This window comes from Cydia fagiglandana, chromosome 14, assembly GCF_963556715.1.
Source record: "Cydia fagiglandana chromosome 14, ilCydFagi1.1, whole genome shotgun sequence".
In the NCBI taxonomy this organism is placed as follows: domain Eukaryota; kingdom Metazoa; phylum Arthropoda; class Insecta; order Lepidoptera; family Tortricidae; genus Cydia; species Cydia fagiglandana.
This window is the reverse complement of record NC_085945.1, coordinates 14,319,303-14,339,540: the sequence shown is the minus strand read 5'-3', so window position 1 is coordinate 14,339,540 and position 20,238 is coordinate 14,319,303. Positions and strand designations below refer to the sequence as shown.

General features: G+C 34.7%; 1 protein-coding gene across 1 annotated transcript in view; it reads right to left on the bottom strand.

Annotated features, from left to right (window-relative positions):
* LOC134670447 (N-alpha-acetyltransferase 15, NatA auxiliary subunit-like) overlaps window positions 1-20,238 on the bottom strand; it is a 124,019-nt gene that overhangs the window by 72,769 nt on the left and 31,012 nt on the right. The gene's annotated exons all lie outside the window — the stretch shown is intronic.

Below are 20,238 nucleotides of genomic sequence, written 5' to 3'. Positions count from 1 at the left end.
CTTTAAATATTGATCGTAGCGAAAAAGTGTACAGAACCTTTTTTGTGGACAATTTTATGTTTAATATTTATGTAGAATATTGTTTTGCAACGGGCCACCGTTTACGAGTTATTTACGAAAAACTAAAAAAAAGTGACCTGTGAACTGATTGTGTAATTAACTTTCTTCCTTTAATATCGCTTGAAATATTGATCCTAGAGAAAAGTGTTCTAGATGTTTTTTGGAGGAAATTTTATGTAGATAATTTATTCTTAAAAACCTATTTCGCTATGGGACACCGTTTACGAGTTATTTACAAAAAACTAAAAAGGGACTTTAAAATTGATTATAATTAACTTACCCGCTGCTTTGTCTTTTTGAATATTGATCCTAGCGAAAAGTGTACTGCATGTTTCTTGTAGGAAATTTTACGTTTATTATTTATGTATAAGATTTTTTTTTCTATGAGTCATACTTTTCAAATTATTTACGAAAAAATAAAAACAAGGAACCTTAGAATTTAGTATAATTAACTTTCCCTCTTTATTATCTTTTTAAATATTGATCCCTGCAAAAAGTGTACTGAATCTTTTTTGTTCAAAATTTTGTGTAGATTATTATCGTCTAACAACATTTTTTGATATTGGCCACCGTTTATGAGTTATTTACGAAAACCTAAAAAACTGGACCTTAGAAGTGATTATAATTAAATTTCCCGCGTTAAAATCTCTTTTAATATTGATCCTAGCGAAAAATTGTACTGAATCTTTCTTGTAGGCAATTTTATGCATATTACTTATGTAATAGAACATTTTTTGCTATACACCACCGTTTAAGAGTTATTTACGAAAAACGAAAAAAACGGACCTTTAATGTCAAATATCTCACTTCCGGTCAAGATTTCGATCGAGCAACCGGATCGGATTCAGCGGGGTCTAATTAGGTTAAAAAACCCGGTTTCCAAAAAGTAATATGATTTGCCAGTCGCATCAAGAAGGAGAGCGATTTTGAATTTTTTTGTCTAGTCTAAATATCATTACTTATTCTGTGTACAGTGGAGAAAACGAATGAAATTATGCAATTTGATTTTGCTATTTTTAAATAAAGAGTAACTAAACAGTATTTTCCACAGTTGTTGGTAATGATACCATCTCTTACAATTTCTCTTCATGAACATTTTATGATACCTAACCTTCCAGTTTTCGCCCGAATTGATCAAAAAATTCACCAACTCCATTTACACCAACCAAATAGAAAACGGGTCCGTGTCCGAATTCGTGATCTCGAGTCCGGGTCCGCGTCCGGGTCCAGGTTCAGGTAGAAGTCGAATTCAAAATCTTGCTTGTTTTGCCAGTGGGGTAACTTGCTTAACAATCAATTAGAAAAAGACAAGTCGTCGAGGAGTTCCGTTCTGATCACCATCAGCAATACCACTTCATCAAATGCCACTGTTCTTAATGTAAATCCTTGTTTGCCTGATGAAAATACAAGAGTCACTATACAATGCCATTAAGATTTGTAGAGTTCCCTCGATTCCTTATGGATCCCATCATCAGAACTTGAGCTTCACGAAAATATGACTTAAAAATCTAACGTGCTTAACAAACATAACGAAGACACATCCCCAAACATGAGCTATGCGTCGTTGAAGAGTTCCATTCTGATCATCATCAGCAGTTTCACTTCATCAAATGTCACAATTCTGAATGTAAATGCTTGGTTTGTTTAAAATACACCAGTATCACTATATGTTAGGGTGGTTCAAAAAACATTTTTTTTTCCTAAGGGGCACCCCCTTATTTTGTTAGACTTATTATGTTGATAAATTGAGATTATAGTTGAGATAAATTAAGAAACTTGGTGTAAAAGTTTCTTAATTTATCTCAACTTTACTTCGTTTTTTTTAGCATTAGAAATTAGGTAAACAATCTTGATGTGTCGTCTGCTTTCATAAGTAATAGTTTTTGAATTTTGAAAAGCGTTTTTCAATTAAAAGACATGCTAAGATCGCTTACCTTCTTGCAAGTTCTTTCTAATGCTAAAAAAACGGACTATACAATGGGTAGGACATCAATTTTAAATGAGTTTGTATGAGTACCTCATTTTCTAAAATGAGGTGTTACAATGTCTTACTTCAAATGAGGTGAGGTACTAGCATATTTTCAGCGTCGACTATTCTATTAATCCAACGGGCCAATGGTGACAAAAATATTTAATAAATATACATATTAATGTATTCATCACTTCCTTTGTAAATTAATAAATAATAATAATTAAGGAGTGCAATTCTGGAGGTAGAAGGTAAGAATAGAACTTATAGGAGAAAGATCCCACATAGTAACTTAATTTGCTGCTTTTATGAAACTTTTTCTAATTTAGCTCTTTAGATTGTTAGATTGTTTTGTCCTCCTCCTTGCTACTTGATATAGTTTTAAGTATAATAATCACTAGCGAGAGCGACCCGCTCCGGCTTCGCACGGGTTAACAAATTATACATACACCTAAACCTTCCTGAAGAATCACTCTATTGATAGGTGAAAACCGCATGAAAATCCGTCCAATCGTTTTTGAGTTTATCGCGAACATACAAACAAACACACATACAGACAGACGCGGCGGGGGACTTTGTATCATAATATGTAGTGATATATTTCATAACCATAAAACTACCACATTTTTAACAAACTAAGGAGAACAAATTCAATATTTTCACAAGTCATTATTATATAGAAGTGACTAACTTACCACTTCAGATAATTTAACAGTAATATCATCAATATGATATTAAACAAAGCACCATTCGCTCCGGCCGCCGCCGGCTACATTTACATTTCATTTTTTCATGCAAAAGGCACCAAGGAAGATCCGCGGGTAAATTTAATGGCGAAAACGATGTCCATATTTTGTTATTTTGGTATAATTATAAGAATTATCACTAGGTATTAGGTATTAGAGAACTAAAATTAGCTACAGCGACGTACGAACGAACAAAATAAATAAAAATATGTCACAATCATAATTTGTCCTTTCTATTTTTGTGTTTAAATCTTAATGCGGTTCACAGAATACATCTACTTACCAAGTTTCAACAGTTCTTATAGTTTCGGAAAAAAGTGGCTGTGACATACGGACGGACAGACAGACAGATATGACAAATCTATAAGGGTTCCGTTTTTTGCCATTTGGCTACGGAACCCTAAAAAGGAGATATTAATTCGGTTTTTTAATGTTTGATATCTCCGTCATTTTGGGATCGATATTGAAAAATATTTTTTTAGTTGAGTTGTAACTTGTAAGTATATACATACAGATTGGTTCCGTCTTTGTCAAAACCCAGTTCTGATGGTGAGATTTATGAGGAATCGAGGGCACTCTTCAAATCTTGTAAGGGTGGTTCACGTTTGTATGGGAAAAATTCAAACTCTAGCTAGAAGAAGCGGCACCCCCTCATTTTGTTACACTTATTATGTTAACAAAATACGCCAAGCATCTTGCAATCTTAACTACAAGGGGGTGCTCAAACACTTTGAAATTTTTCAAATTGTATGAAATCAAAAAAATAAATAAGTTACTATTTTTTTGATTTTTATGTAAGTAGTAGTTTTCACATTATTTGAAAGTGTGATTTAAAAGATATTATTTTAAAAGAAAATGTTTTTCTACTTCAAAACTTATACATCACATGTGCAAATAGTGTGAAACCAGATATTTTAAATAAAATTCTGAATCATAATTACTCTTTTTGTTGGGTTTCAAACAACATACAAAATTTCAACGTGGTTAAGCACCACCTTGTATACTATACAAGGTGGTGCTTAACCACGTTGAAATTAGTGTTGAGTCGCTCACTCGCGAGGCACCTCATTTGTACCACTCATTTTGTTAATTTGTCGCAGTACTTCATACCGCAAAAATGTCTTACTTCACTCCTCTATTCATTTTACTCATTTACTCGCGCGCATCACAAACACCTCTTGCCACACAAATCATTCACACACTTCAAATTTCAAAAAAACTCTTATCCTTTCAAATTCACTCGCGAACCTCAAAAACTCAACGCTCCTCACAACTTGCAAAAGAGTCCCTGGATGGCACGAGGCGCTAGGTGCTCGCCTGCTCGCCGACATACAAAATTCAAAATGTCTCAAATGAAGAAACGAGTAATGGCCCACACTGTCAACTGCCGAACTACAAACCTTATTGCAACGACAAAAGGTCCACCGAGAAATGCGTTGAGTTTGTACCATTCACTGCCTCGCTGTGACGTCAACACCTCAAAAATCCTTTCAAAATGAAACAATGAATTAGAAATACCCAAAGAGGGAGTAAGACAGACACTTGCCGTACTTCAATATCGCCTCGCGTCACCACCGAAAATACGTTAAAAATTAAACACGAAAGACAACAAGCGTAAGCGCTGCAAGCTTTCATACATCTTAAGCCTTTTTGATCCTAACTTACTTGTCAAAATGGCGCGAGAAATCAGTCACCAAAAGGAAGTTCGTCGTGTTGCTTCTCTGTTGCACTTGTAAATTTGTACGTAAGTGTGACAGGGAGGCAACATGACGAACATGGATCGCGGTACGCACTCTGTATACCAGACAGGCATTTACGAAGCTTGCTTATAAACAGTAATCCTTTAGTGACTAAAATATTATTGAAATATAATACTGTAGCGTACACAATATATGATCATTTCAATAAGTTTCAAGTTTATTAAATAAAAAGTAAGTATAATTTGCATAGGTAAAATAAACATGTAGATGTAAATTATAACGATTTGAATTTGCAATACTTTTTATTAACATTATTTGTAAACGACTTCGGACTGACAAATTATGATTGTGACATATTTTTATTTATTTTGTTCGTTCGTACGTCGCTGTAGCTAATTTTAGTTCTCTAATACCTAATACCTAGTGATAATTCTTATAATTATACCAAAATAACAAAATATGGACATCGTTTTCGCCATTAAATTTACCCGCGGATCTTCCTTGGTGCCTTTTGCATGAAAAAATGAAATGTAAATGTAGCCGGCGGCGGCCGGAGCGAATGGTGCTTTGTTTAATATCATATTGATGATATTACTGTTAAATTATCTGAAGTGGTAAGTTAGTCACTTCTATATAATAATGACTTGTGAAAATATTGAATTTGTTCTCCTTAGTTTGTTAAAAATGTGGTAGTTTTATGGTTATGAAATATATCACTACATATTATGATACAAAGTCCCCCGCCGCGTCTGTCTGTATGTGTGTTTGTTTGTATGTTCGCGATAAACTCAAAAACGATTGGACGGATTTTCATGCGGTTTTCACCTATCAATAGAGTGATTCTTCAGGAAGGTTTAGGTGTATGTATAATTTGTTAACCCGTGCGAAGCCGGAGCGGGTCGCTCTCGCTAGTGATTATTATACTTAAAACTATATCAAGTAGCAAGGAGGAGGACAAAACAATCTAACAATCTAAAGAGCTAAATTAGAAAAAGTTTCATAAAAGCAGCAAATTAAGTTACTATGTGGGATCTTTCTCCTATAAGTTCTATTCTTACCTTCTACCTCCAGAATTGCACTCCTTAATTATTATTATTTATTAATTTACAAAGGAAGTGATGAATACATTAATATGTATATTTATTAAATATTTTTGTCACCATTGGCCCGTTGGATTAATAGAATAGTCGACGCTGAAAATATGCTAGTACCTCACCTCATTTGAAGTAAGACATTGTAACACCTCATTTTAGAAAATGAGGTACTCATACAAACTCATTTAAAATTGATGTCCTACCCATTGTATAGTCCGTTTTTTTAGCATTAGAAAGAACTTGCAAGAAGGTAAGCGATCTTAGCATGTCTTTTAATTGAAAAACGCTTTTCAAAATTCAAAAACTATTACTTATGAAAGCAGACGACACATCAAGATTGTTTACCTAATTTCTAATGCTAAAAAAAACGAAGTAAAGTTGAGATAAATTAAGAAACTTTTACACCAAGTTTCTTAATTTATCTCAACTATAATCTCAATTTATCAACATAATAAGTCTAACAAAATAAGGGGGTGCCCCTTAGGAAAAAAAAATGTTTTTTGAACCACCCTAACATATAGTGATACTGGTGTATTTTAAACAAACCAAGCATTTACATTCAGAATTGTGACATTTGATGAAGTGAAACTGCTGATGATGATCAGAATGGAACTCTTCAACGACGCATAGCTCATGTTTGGGGATGTGTCTTCGTTATGTTTGTTAAGCACGTTAGATTTTTAAGTCATATTTTCGTGAAGCTCAAGTTCTGATGATGGGATCCATAAGGAATCGAGGGAACTCTACAAATCTTAATGGCATTGTATAGTGACTCTTGTATTTTCATCAGGCAAACAAGGATTTACATTAAGAACAGTGGCATTTGATGAAGTGGTATTGCTGATGGTGATCAGAACGGAACTCCTCGACGACTTGTCTTTTTCTAATTGATTGTTAAGCAAGTTACCCCACTGGCAAAACAAGCAAGATTTTGAATTCGACTTCTACCTGAACCTGGACCCGGACGCGGACCCGGACTCGAGATCACGAATTCGGACACGGACCCGTTTTCTATTTGGTTGGTGTAAATGGAGTTGGTGAATTTTTTGATCAATTCGGGCGAAAACTGGAAGGTTAGGTATCATAAAATGTTCATGAAGAGAAATTGTAAGAGATGGTATCATTACCAACAACTGTGGAAAATACTGTTTAGTTACTCTTTATTTAAAAATAGCAAAATCAAATTGCATAATTTCATTCGTTTTCTCCACTGTACACAGAATAAGTAATGATATTTAGACTAGACAAAAAAATTCAAAATCGCTCTCCTTCTTGATGCGACTGGCAAATCATATTACTTTTTGGAAACCGGGTTTTTTAACCTAATTAGACCCCGCTGAATCCGATCCGGTTGCTCGATCGAAATCTTGACCGGAAGTGAGATATTTGACATTAAAGGTCCGTTTTTTTCGTTTTTCGTAAATAACTCTTAAACGGTGGTGTATAGCAAAAAATGTTCTATTACATAAGTAATATGCATAAAATTGCCTACAAGAAAGATTCAGTACAATTTTTCGCTAGGATCAATATTAAAAGAGATTTTAACGCGGGAAATTTAATTATAATCACTTCTAAGGTCCAGTTTTTTAGGTTTTCGTAAATAACTCATAAACGGTGGCCAATATCAAAAAATGTTGTTAGACGATAATAATCTACACAAAATTTTGAACAAAAAAGATTCAGTACACTTTTTGCAGGGATCAATATTTAAAAAGATAATAAAGAGGGAAAGTTAATTATACTAAATTCTAAGGTTCCTTGTTTTTATTTTTTCGTAAATAATTTGAAAAGTATGACTCATAGAAAAAAAAATCTTATACATAAATAATAAACGTAAAATTTCCTACAAGAAACATGCAGTACACTTTTCGCTAGGATCAATATTCAAAAAGACAAAGCAGCGGGTAAGTTAATTATAATCAATTTTAAAGTCCCTTTTTAGTTTTTTGTAAATAACTCGTAAACGGTGTCCCATAGCGAAATAGGTTTTTAAGAATAAATTATCTACATAAAATTTCCTCCAAAAAACATCTAGAACACTTTTCTCTAGGATCAATATTTCAAGCGATATTAAAGGAAGAAAGTTAATTACACAATCAGTTCACAGGTCACTTTTTTTTAGTTTTTCGTAAATAACTCGTAAACGGTGGCCCGTTGCAAAACAATATTCTACATAAATATTAAACATAAAATTGTCCACAAAAAAGGTTCTGTACACTTTTTCGCTACGATCAATATTTAAAGAGGTATTAAAGGGGGTAAGTTAATTATAATCAATTTCCAGGTCCCTATTTTTAGGTTTACGTCTATATAGGTAAAGAACTATTTTATTTTATTTTATTTTCAAAATTTAGACCCAGTAGTTTCGGAGATAAAGGGGGGGGGGTATTTTTTTGTATTTTAATGTTTTATTTTGGGGAAGGGGGCTTTATCTCCGATACTACTGGGTCTAAAATTTTGAAAAGATATACAGAATAGAATCTATAGATGACAGAAAAACCTATTAGAATTATGTAGTCAAGCGCGAGTCGGACATTACTTAGTTTTTGAACCGATCCCTACAGGTTTTTTAAAGGCAATTCACTCGCGTTTAACATATAAAATACACTGTTAAAAATTGGGTAATGTACGGAACCCTTGCAAGGCGAGTCCGACTCGCGCTTGGCCGGTTTTTATTCATTTTGAGGTACGGAACCCTAAAAAGAGAAAAGCGTTCCATATGTCTTTCGTAGAAATTTTTATATCGATTATTTATTTACAAGAACATTAAGAACTTATTTTGCTATGAGGCTTATTTTACGAGTCATTTGCGAAATCCTAAAAATAGGGACCTGGAAATTGATTATAATTAACTTACCCCCTTTAATATCTCTTTAAATATTGATCGTAGCGAAAAAGTGTACAGAACCTTTTTTGTGGACAATTTTATGTAGAATATTGTTTTGCAACGGGCCACCGTTTACGAGTTATTTACGAAAAACTAAAAAAAGTGACCTGTGAACTGATTGTAATTAACTTTCTTCCTTTAATATCGCTTGAAATATTGATCCTAGAGAAAAGTGTTCTAGATGTTTTTTGGAGGAAATATTATGTAGATAATTTATTCTTAAAAACCTATTTCGCTATGGGACACCGTTTACGAGTTATTTACAAAAAACTAAAAAGGGACTTTAAAATTGATTATAATTAACTTACCCGCTGCTTTGTCTTTTTAAATATTGATCCTAGCGAAAAGTGTTCTGCATGTTTCTTGTAGGAAATTTTACGTTTATTATTTATGTATAAGTTTTTATTTCGCTATGAGTCATACGTTTCAAGTTATTAACGAAAAAATAAAAACAAGGAACCTTAGAATTTATTATAATTAACTTTCCCTCTTTATTATCTTTTTAAATATTGATCCCTGCGAAAAGTATACTGAATCTTTTTTGTTCAAAATTTTGTGTAGATTATTAACGTCTAACAACATTTTTTGATATTGGCCACCGTTTATGAGTTATTTACGAAAACCTAAAAAACGGGACCTTAGAAGTGATTATAATTAAATTTCCCGCGTTAAAATCTCTTTGAATATTGATCCTAGCGAAAAATTGTACTGAATCTTTCTTGTAGGCAATTTTATGCAGAATACTTATGTTATAGAACATTTTTTGCTATGTGCCACCGTTTAAGAGTTATTTACGAAAAACGAAAAAAAGGGACCTTTAATGTCAAATATCTCACTTCCGGTCAAGATTTCGATCGAGCAACCGGCAAATTCGGTTTCAGCGGGATCTAATTAGGTTAAAAAACCCGGTTACCAAAAAGTTATATGCTTTGCCAGTCGAAATAGATTTTATGAAAAATATGACCAGTCTAATTACTATATATGTTCAGAATATTATTTGAATAAACTTAGGATAGGATACTTAGGATAGGAAATAAATGTGTGTTTTTATATCTTTAAACCCAATTACTAAGTACATACATACATACATTAAAGTCACATTAAAATTCCATTTTGCGAAATAGAGATTTCAACCTTTAACTTTGCAAAAGTAGATAATTGAAATATTCTAAAAGCAATAAAAATAGATTAGGTTAGATTCGAGCTACAATGACATTAGTTTGGGTTCAAGGCAAGGTTGCAGGGCCTCAACAAGGGAAAAAAGGGGGAGGGACTGTTGGCCTGGCTCAGTGAGCCAGAACTGACCCACTTATCCCTACTACTGCCGTAAGCAGGTAATGAATTCCCAATGTATTAAGTTTAGGTTTAATAAATTATAAATATATTTTATTAATAACATAATAATATACAAATATGTATAAGCATAAAGTAATAAATAAGCCTACAGCTATTAATAATGTCCGTAATCTGTATAATCCCAAAATACGGATCCCTCGTATGTGGATGCTGCTTACATAATCTCGTCTGTCAAGGTGTTTCGGCAGGAAAGGCCTTGGCAGACTTATAAATTCCTGAAATGAGGGTTCATACCTACCGACTAGAATTGGTTTCATGGTGGTATCAGATGGGTTACTGTACGGTAACCGATGGTCATCTTGCTTATAATCTCGTCTGCCAAGGTGTTTCGGCAGGAAAAACCTTGGCAGACTTATATATTTCTAAAATGGGGGTTCATATCTACCAACTGGAATTGGTTTCATGGTGGTATCAGATGGGTTAGTGTAGGGTAACCGATGCCGACCTTGCTTACATAATCTCGTCTGCCATGGTGTTACGGCAGGAAAAGCCTTGGCAGACTTATATATTCCTGAAATGAGGGTTCATACCTACCGACTGGAATTGGTTTCATGGCGGTATCAGATGGGTTAGTGTACGGTAACCGATGGTCATCTTGTTTATAATCTCGTCTGCCAAGGTGTTTCGGCAGGAAAAACCTTGGCAGACTTATATATTCCTAAAATGGGGGTTCGTACCTACCGACTGGAATTGGTTTCATGGTGGTATCAGATGGGTTAGTGTAGGGTAACCGATGCCGACCTTGCTTACATAATCTCGTCTGCCAAGGTGTTTCGGCAGGAAAAGCCTTGGCAGACTTATATATTCCTGACATGAGGGTTCATACCTACCGACTGGAATTGGTTTCATGGTGGTATCAGATGGGTTAAATTAGGGGTCCCGCTGGCCACCTTTGAGAGCGTCTGCCAAGCACTTCCGGCAAGAAAAATACTGGCAGACTTCGCTTTTATGTGTCTACATGTAAATTTCTAACTGCTGCCATAACTATTATTTCGGTATCAGATGGGTTAAATCAGCCCCCTTTTTTCGCACCGGAAGTGGCCTTCTTTTTCGTACTTTCGGCAAGTTCCGCCGTGGCAGACTATCGAATTCGGACTTAGCATCACTTTTATGGTTTCCCATTGTGTATTTCATCGTGGTATCAAGTCGGTTAGAAAATTTGCGGCCGGCTCTTCTACTATAGGCAAATACTACGTCCTAAAGCTAGAAGTTATAGGCACAAACTTTTCTTTATTTTTATGGTGATTTAGGTATGCATCTGATTAATAGCGGTTTTTAATCGTATCATATAATTATACATTAAGCATTTATAAAAAGGCTTCACGCGTGATCGAAGTTTCCGATCGGCGTTTGATTTAGCCGACGGGCCGCGTAATCCACGATCAATGTCAATGTTAGCCGAGCATTCGGCCGTGGTGTAGTTATTATACTTATTATACATATCTAATAGGAGATTAATTCAATTAAGCAACTTTCTTCACATAGGTATTATAAAATTATACCGGGTGTGGCCTGTAACATGAGCAAATAATTAAAACATAGATTGTACTCCTCAAACGGTGATACTTTTGTTCTTACAACTTTTAAAAAGTATGAAGTATTTTGACTGTCTATTTTTCATACAAAATAAATATTATCTTCAATGGACACCATCGCCACGCCATATCATTGTGATTGACGTTGCTTGTCACGCCTTAAACATAACAAAATTCGCAATACATTGCGTCTTAGAATAAACTTTAGAGTGTATTAAAAATCAAACCACAAGTTATTTTTAAAAGTCGCTGAACAAATGTTGGCCAGTATGAGGAGTACAGCCTACAGTTTAATTTTTTGGTCATATTACAGGCCACACCCGGTATACAATAAGTGACAAGTAGATTGATAAATTAATTTATTTTACGTGGAGTGGAGAAAGCTTAAAAATGTATATACATAGCTCTACAGCTAGAGTTTGTGCGGGAGAGAAGAGTCGTGGAATATATGGGGTCTCTACTCAGACTCTACTCACGTAGCAATCAATTCGTACACTTTTTGTAGGTATATCATTTAGGGGTGACTTTAGGGGAAAATTTAAAATATAAACTCCACAGCGAAAGCCATCTACGCAACCAGTAGAAATCTGAAAAAACGTAGACGAAAGCAAGGGCCGGTTGCATCAGCCAGAATCGACGGTCTGATTAACGGTTACAAACAACTATGAAACTTCCCATACAATAAAATTTTATAGAACATAATTACGGTTACAGACGGTTAGATGCAACCTGCCGTGTGTAAGATTTAGGATCGAGCTAAGTACTGATATAAGAAAGTGCTGTATCTATAGACTATATTCTAGTCCCCATAGTAAATAATAAAGTCGATGACTGCAGGCGTGGCTCACTCCGCGATTTCATCGTTTTGCTACAGGTAGCTAAAAGTACATCCGTTCCATACCAATTTTGGTGACTAGCCATAAGCCGCGCTGTCGCCACCTAGCGGCCATATCTGTCCTGATCGTAACAGACGCGTTTTGTTAAAGAGTGAGTCTTTCTGTACCTAGTACTATTATTTATTCTGTGTTGACAGCACGTATATTTCACTCCTACGTTTCACTGATGATAATTCAATTAGTGTTATATTAATATTTTCGCATATTTACGTTAACTTTTCTGTGATAGTAGTAAAAATCACATTTATCGTTACTCCCATATAGTCTTTTACTCATACACATATGACATAAGTCAGTCCCAAAGTTTTCCGTATCTGAGACAGACAGACATATCTAGCGCATTAATTTAGCACAAGGCGCCTATGCGGCATTCAAAACGGCTTATATATGTAAATTCCAACTAATCTTAGAAACTTTACACGTGCTCATATTCTAATAATATGGTTGATAAAAGCTACCGGCCCGTGGCTCCAATAGATTGTATGAATTGAGGAATATCTTGTATATAAGACGTATTGATTCCGAGATACAGATATAGAAGGCACGTCTCCTTTGATTATTCTGATTAACGACAACAAAACGTGACTAGTTGACGTTATACGAAGATATGCAGACGGTTATCTATTCGGTCAGTGGGGTTATGATATGGGATGATTTTCCTGATAATCAATTAATGTACTGAATGTACCTAAATTTTCTAAGAAATGTCAGAGGCTGAGAAATACTTGTCATGAAATTGTTTCGATAAATCTTCCGCTTATATTCGAAAGATATAATTAAAAGATCGACTCTTTTAATTATATCTTTCGAATATACCATCTTTCAGACTTAAAAACTTCAATGACAATAGTTATAATGTATTCATTTATGAAATAAAATGAAACAGAATAAATAGATCATGATTACATTTTTTACAGCAATATGAGAATACAATGCAATTAAAAACACTATCTAAGACTAATAGCCCTAACAGTTATGACAATAACGCCGTCTATCCGTTCGCTCCCCATCAAAATCATACCCAGTTTCTTTCCGTCGGATGTTTTTGCTCGTGATCCCTTTCCCTTCAGCTGACTTATGTGGTCCCAGACCACTTTCTAGCGTCCGCAGGAACTGGATACGTCCGTTGCGTAATGGCCTCTCTCCTGTCTTATCATGAGCTTGAGTTTAATTGTTTGTCATAGTAGGCTGCTCAGGTATTTAAAACATGAAGTGTCATTTTATTCTTGGGATAGAATCCCGGTAAGGGCTTTTATTTGTGTGATGAGCACAGATATTCGTACGTGAGTCTTGAATTTTTTATAAAAAATCGAAAAAAGTCAAACGAAGAGGCATAGCTAGGTTAATGCTTGCCACAACATAAACCCCATAAAATACCTCGTATTGTTCAAATTACTCGTCATTGTAGAATTATATTTATCTATTTATCTTAGCGTTTAATAAACGCCGTTTATTAATTGCAATTGAAGAAGAATTCCTTCAATTGCGATTAATAGATCCTTCAATTTATGCCACTCTGTTTTGTTTTGTACTATTAATACTCATCTCATCTGTATTATTGGTATGGGCCAAACACCCATACAGAGTTTCACTCCCGAACCTCCTCACTAAAAATTTCCCCTCTCGTTTAAGACCATCCAAGTTCCATCGTGTGAAATTGACCATGATTAAGCTTGACCACTTCGTTGGCGCAAGCAAAACCACAAAATTAAAAAGCAATCAACATTTACACAGAATGAAATTTTCTTATACTGCCCACATAGCAACACGGTCTTGATCAAGAACATATATAGATATATATAATACTTATATATTATGTACAATTTACGTCAGTAGAAAAGAGCGACAAATTTAAAAAATGTAGGCATGAAGAGTTATTGTCCCATAGATAACTTGAATTTCGCGCCTTTTTTCTCTACTGACAAACTAGTTCGACCGGCTCTAGAATGATTGCGGTCAGGACAGATAACCTAACCGAGTAATACAAGGAGCTTGTCGCGACAAAAGCCATTAGCCGGGTGTCCAAAAAGTCAATTGTTCTGTGAAGCGATAAGGAAGGTCAAAGGATGAAACATCTGTGTATTAAACATATATAGTCAGATAGGTATGACATTATTAAGGAATTATTGTAATGACGCATGATGTCAAATACTCTTTCTCTAAAAGTTACCTATTTGTAAGTAAATGTTTTATCCAAACCTGTACCGCCAAACCTGGTAAAATTTACGTGATGATGAATCGTGAGCAAATATTTACCCGAAATGGAAACAGTTCTACGTCAAACTAGTAAGCTAACACAAGGGGTCAAATCAACATTAATTTGTCATAAGTAACATTCCAAATACTATGAGTAAGAAGAGTACCTAATATCAAAAAGAATAGATAGTATAGAGGGGTCCTGTCATAGTAAATGTTGTAGTCACTGTAAATTTACTTCCATCTATCGACACACGACTATAACTCAAAATAAACACGTATAAAATTATCAAAACAATGAATATATATGGATAAATGATTTTACTATTTTTATATCATTTTGACCCATGTTCATTCACTGATAATTGTTAAATATGAAACTGTCGTCACGCCATCTAGCCGAGCATAGGCTAAAGGTGTGTGCGCCATCTATCCGAGAATTACTTTTTCTTGATTTCCGAGGCACGTTTTTTTCTTAGACTTTATTCATCTTATACGAAGTTACATATGTCTTTGCTAATATGGAGCCTTGTGGCACGCCACACCGACGCAGTCTCAGGAAGGTTTGAGTATGAGGGGTAAGAGTATCCGCGTAAAATCCGGCAGTTTGCATTTTTCATACCGTTTTGCATAGTTCGGAGTCGGCGGGCCAAATCCGCAATCTCTACAGTGCGACGACCTTGGAATTTTGCGCCGTTATGAATAAGTATGGACAATGATAGGTAAGAAATTATGGGGTATTTCGAATGTTGTTTACTATCTTATCTCGGTTGTCAATTAATCATATAATATAGAACATATTTTATTCGCATCTATGAAGTTCCGGGAAGGAATGACCCAGTTTAATCTACATACACAGGTAATACTTCATTATTCGGTTTCTTCGTTATCTCATTATTAGAACAAAAAAACAAAACAGTTTTATAGGCAATAAAAAAACTCGTTAAATTTCATTTTAATAGGGTTTTTCGTTAAAATGATTATAATAAATACTAAAACAATATTCGTGTTGACGTCTATTAAAAGGTATAAGGTAGATAGAAGAGAGATATATATGTTAAACAACATATTTTTGGGAACAATATATTTTACCCCTATTACGTTTTTATAGCTCAATTTTCGACAAGGAATCAGAAACTGGATTTGTGGGACAATACAAGTATATTATATTTGAATTATACAATTTTAAAGAACTTTGTACATTAAACAATACAAACCTTTTATTAATAACTGGAACGCATTACAATATTCATAACAGTAGGTGGGTACCTTTACAAAGGCCGTAAGGTATGCTGACATTAAGGAATTAACAATTAACATCACTTAACGCCGCAATAAACCAAAAGAAGTCAGTTTTCAAAATGGTCGACTTACCAAAAATGCGTTTCGCAAGTGTGTTAATTTCGAAATGTAGGTCCTCTGACCTAAAGGTCGCTCACTCGTCCGTAAGGGTTTTCTTTGGGGGTATGATAATTGGACTTGCATAAGTGAGGTATGGCATCAGTTTGAGCGATGAGTTGCTTTTCTTTAACGATGGTACAAAAAGCAACACTCTTCACTGTCCATCGGTGGGCCCTTTTTGTAATAACACAGTTAACAGTGTGGGCGATGGTACAGATAGAGGACTTAGAAAACCGACCCGATAACGCAACAGAGCAAGACCCACAAGAAAATGGTCCGACGATCTGGTTAAGATCGCAGGGAGCTGTTGGATACGGGTAGCGCAAGACCGGTCGTTGTGGAGATCCCTGGGAGGCCTATGTCCAGCTGTGGACGTCTTTCGGCTGATATACCTAATGAGAAAAACTCAGCGCTGTCTCTTTCGTGTCTTATTAAAGTCAGATAGTGACTATACATTGATTATTGTATTATTGCTTGTTACGAAGCAAATATGTAGCTATGAATTAATCACAAAATAGAAATCAATTACAAAATAACCCAACAAAACAATAATATAAGAAGATTATAAAGTCTTACCGCATTGAATTAATCTGAATAAAACGCTAAGACAGTTGACATTTAAACAATAATAGGTAAACGAGTCTGACCTCGACTTGTCAAACAATATTAGACAAGAACTTCCTGGAAATTATTCAATTGTATTACTAAAGTAAAATAAATATGTTCTCTAATGCCGCAACTTGGACCATATTTTATCAAATTCCAACAACAAAAGCTACATTCCAATTAGCAGCCAAACAATTTGTATGTTCCAATAGTGATATGTAGCATAATTTCATAAGACAATTAAAAAGTTACTCATCGCCGCCCGTACTAAGTGCTCCGAGGGTGCTAACGACCGCTAAATTCGCGCATAAACCAGAGCGAGGTCCCGAATTGCAACACCGCATGGGAAAAGGTTCAGAAGAACATAACAATTGAATTAAATGTATCATAGTGTGAACATGCAGTCTTAATTAGCCTCTAGGATGAGAATCAATTATTCAATTAAATTTTAGATTGAATTGACGTACCTTAATAAAGATAAGGTGTTGTTCACTGACCTGCAACAAAGAAAAGGTATGAGTTAGTTGTGTAAAGCATGTAAATATGGATATATTTATAAGTTCACACAATTTCAACTACGTGAACTAGGTAGTGTGATATAACGGACATCAGAAACATTTATATCTAAGTACTACATTGGTGAAGGTGGCTGGCTAATAATTAAAACTTCAGAACTAGTCCAAACAAATGTAAGATTTTTTCGTACTCTGGCGTACGAAGCTCACATCTCACATATATGAGATATTATGTTTATAATAATAAAATTTCCCTCGTCATCATCACTGGCCTTTCCGTCTATTGCAGTCGATATATGGTGTAACACACACCGTTTTGTATTTTCCCAAGTCGTATATTTTTTCTCGAAAATTAACAAGACTAAACGTAACTCTTCCCCTTAAAACAATTCGAAGAAAATGTAATCCAAAGACGTGAATTACGTATACAAAACGTCGAGACTCAAAATAAGAATTAGTAATACGCAGAAAATACCTTGGGCTTATGCTTGTACCTATTGTATACCAATTTTCAGTTACATGTATATTTTATGAACCTCCAGGTCTTTTTAGTATTAAGATTTATGTGTGTATTACGCACCTCTAACATATGTATCTTATATGACTGTATGTGTTCTGAATAAATAAAATAAAATAAAATAAATAAAATAAAATCATTAATACTAGAATTACAGAATTGATTCATAAAGGGCTTGGCAGGCGTCGGGACAAATACTAAGAAGCCTGAAGATGACGATTCTGACGCTTATAAACTTGACATTATAAATAAAGACGTAATATTCTGAACTGGCGAATGTGAAATGCCAGATGTGAGTGAAGGAAAGCTATTCTGAGCGAAATGACGTATTGATATTAAATATCTACCTACGCAGATAAAGTCGCGAGCAGAAGCTAGTATAGATATAAGTAAGCGCAGATAATATAAGTTTAATGAATACAGATATAAACTTTGATGTTACTAGTATAATGATAGGTTATATGAATATAAATGTTCGAGATGATAGATATATTATAATTTTCAATCTAATGCGACTTGCCTCTTAGGAATTCATCGAACCAGTTATAATTGTTACGTCAAATAAAAATATCGTCATATGAAAAGAATTCCACACACCTTGTACCGGCAAAATAAACTTATTTACATGATAAGCATAACAACAACGAATCCGTTTGAGAATTAATAGAGCATCCTTGCTCGCGTCACGGAATATTTAAACGCTGTCGCGAATATAGATGAGAATTGATTAACAAGCATTATTATAGAAAATAACACACCTGTTATTTTATTTAACTAATGTAACAATTAAAAGAGCAAGGATTACCAAACAGCGGAAGGTACGGATAAAGATATCAAAAAAGAATCGAGTCAGGTCAATAATGAGAAATGGCTCAGACAATGTGAAATCGATTCTATCGATAATATCGAGGCTGTAACCTAAGTGGAAAAAGGCGTTGCACCTATCGACATGAATATCCGATTACATAATTTAAGTGACCGAGGCGCCATATCGGAAATTGTGGTGTTACAGAGAATTGCTTTTACACCGTGCATTTTTACCTTCAGCCGAGAACTAACGGTTAAAAGATTACTCATTTGTATAAAACTATTTAATCTTCCAAAAGTGTAAGAGCTTTGTCCGGCGAAGTAATTAATTATTAAGGATTTGTGTCGTGTGTTTTTTTAGTTACACATTGAGTTAATGTTTTATTGCTATACAGGCATTCCAACACTTACCATTTTCTTCACAATTTTAACTCAGTAAATGCTGATTTTATTACTTGTCATTATCTTTTAGGTAAAGTGTCATTATATGAATCTAACAATGTAAACAAATGTCACTAGTTAATTCATCATTCAGAGACAATTTCAATATGGCGGTTTGTTTACAGAGTTAGCAAGTTCCACAAAAAAAAATTAGGGGACAATCTTACACAAATCGACCTAGCCCCAAACAATGACACTTTAGTGTAGTTAGGTATATTTACACAATAAATTAAAATCAACTAAAATATCAGGCATGAAGACAACAAACATGGAAAACCTAAGCACAGCACCATAGTTAGCATCTGCATTTGGTCAAATCAAATAAACGATTACCGTCATTCGGCCGCTGTGCAAATAAAATAATTTTTCGATAACGTCATGATCGATCGACGTTCAACTGTCGTCGCTCGTCGCATTCCTCGCGAGCAAGCATCTCGTCCGCATTCAGAACAAATGAGTTAACATAGGGCCACAGAGGGCCTACCGCGAACCACGTTCGACGTGTCGGCTCCCTGTCACACTTACATACAAATGTATCTAAATAAATAAATAAATAAATCTAAATAAATAAATAAATATTAAAGGACAATCTTACACAGATTGACTAAGTCCCACAGTAAGCTCAAGAAGGCTTGTGTTGTGGGTACTCAGACAACGATATATATAATATACAAATACTATATATTTAATAGAAAACACCCATGACTCAGGAACAAATATCTGTATCATCATACAAATAAATGCCCTTACTGGGATTCGAACCCAGGACCATCGGCTTCGCAGGCAGGGTCACTACCCACTAGGCCAGACCGGTCGTCAGAATGTATAAGTGTGACAGAGAGGCAACACGTCGAACATGGTTCGGGCCCTCGGGGCATTGAGAAAAAGACGCACCTAAAGTTTGAGACTATGTGATACGAGTCATTATGGAGTTGTTACTAAAAGTATAAATTATAAACTGAAATATGAATTTAATATTCGCGCGAAATTAAAAGCATTTGCCATTCATATTTGCATTAATATATGCGTATTGAAAAACAATGATCCATCTTTGCAATCGTATAACATCGTATCGTATAACGTATCGTATAATCGTATAACAGCTGTCAGAATACATAATAGAAGCGATAGATACCTATCGTCTTGCTGAAATATTTTTCTCACAACTACGTACCTAATTAGTGCTGACAATGTGTCCTTGTTTCATGATGGAATCTTTTTTTAGCCGTGTTTACTATATAATTATTTACCTACAAAAACTCTACATAGTTGAAGATCTGATACTCTCCGATACATTAATTATAATATTTATTCCCCACCATAAAATCCTAAGTGTTTTTAAAGTATAATAACAAAACGGAGCCTTCGCGCCAAAGGTGGTAAATATTAAAGTTATGGAATGTCCAAAGAGCCGCCACACCGTCGCCACCCAAAACACGATTCGAAGAAAAATATAAAATATTACTGCGGAAAATAAGTGTGGCGCCAATAAGGACGTCTTCTAGTTTTATT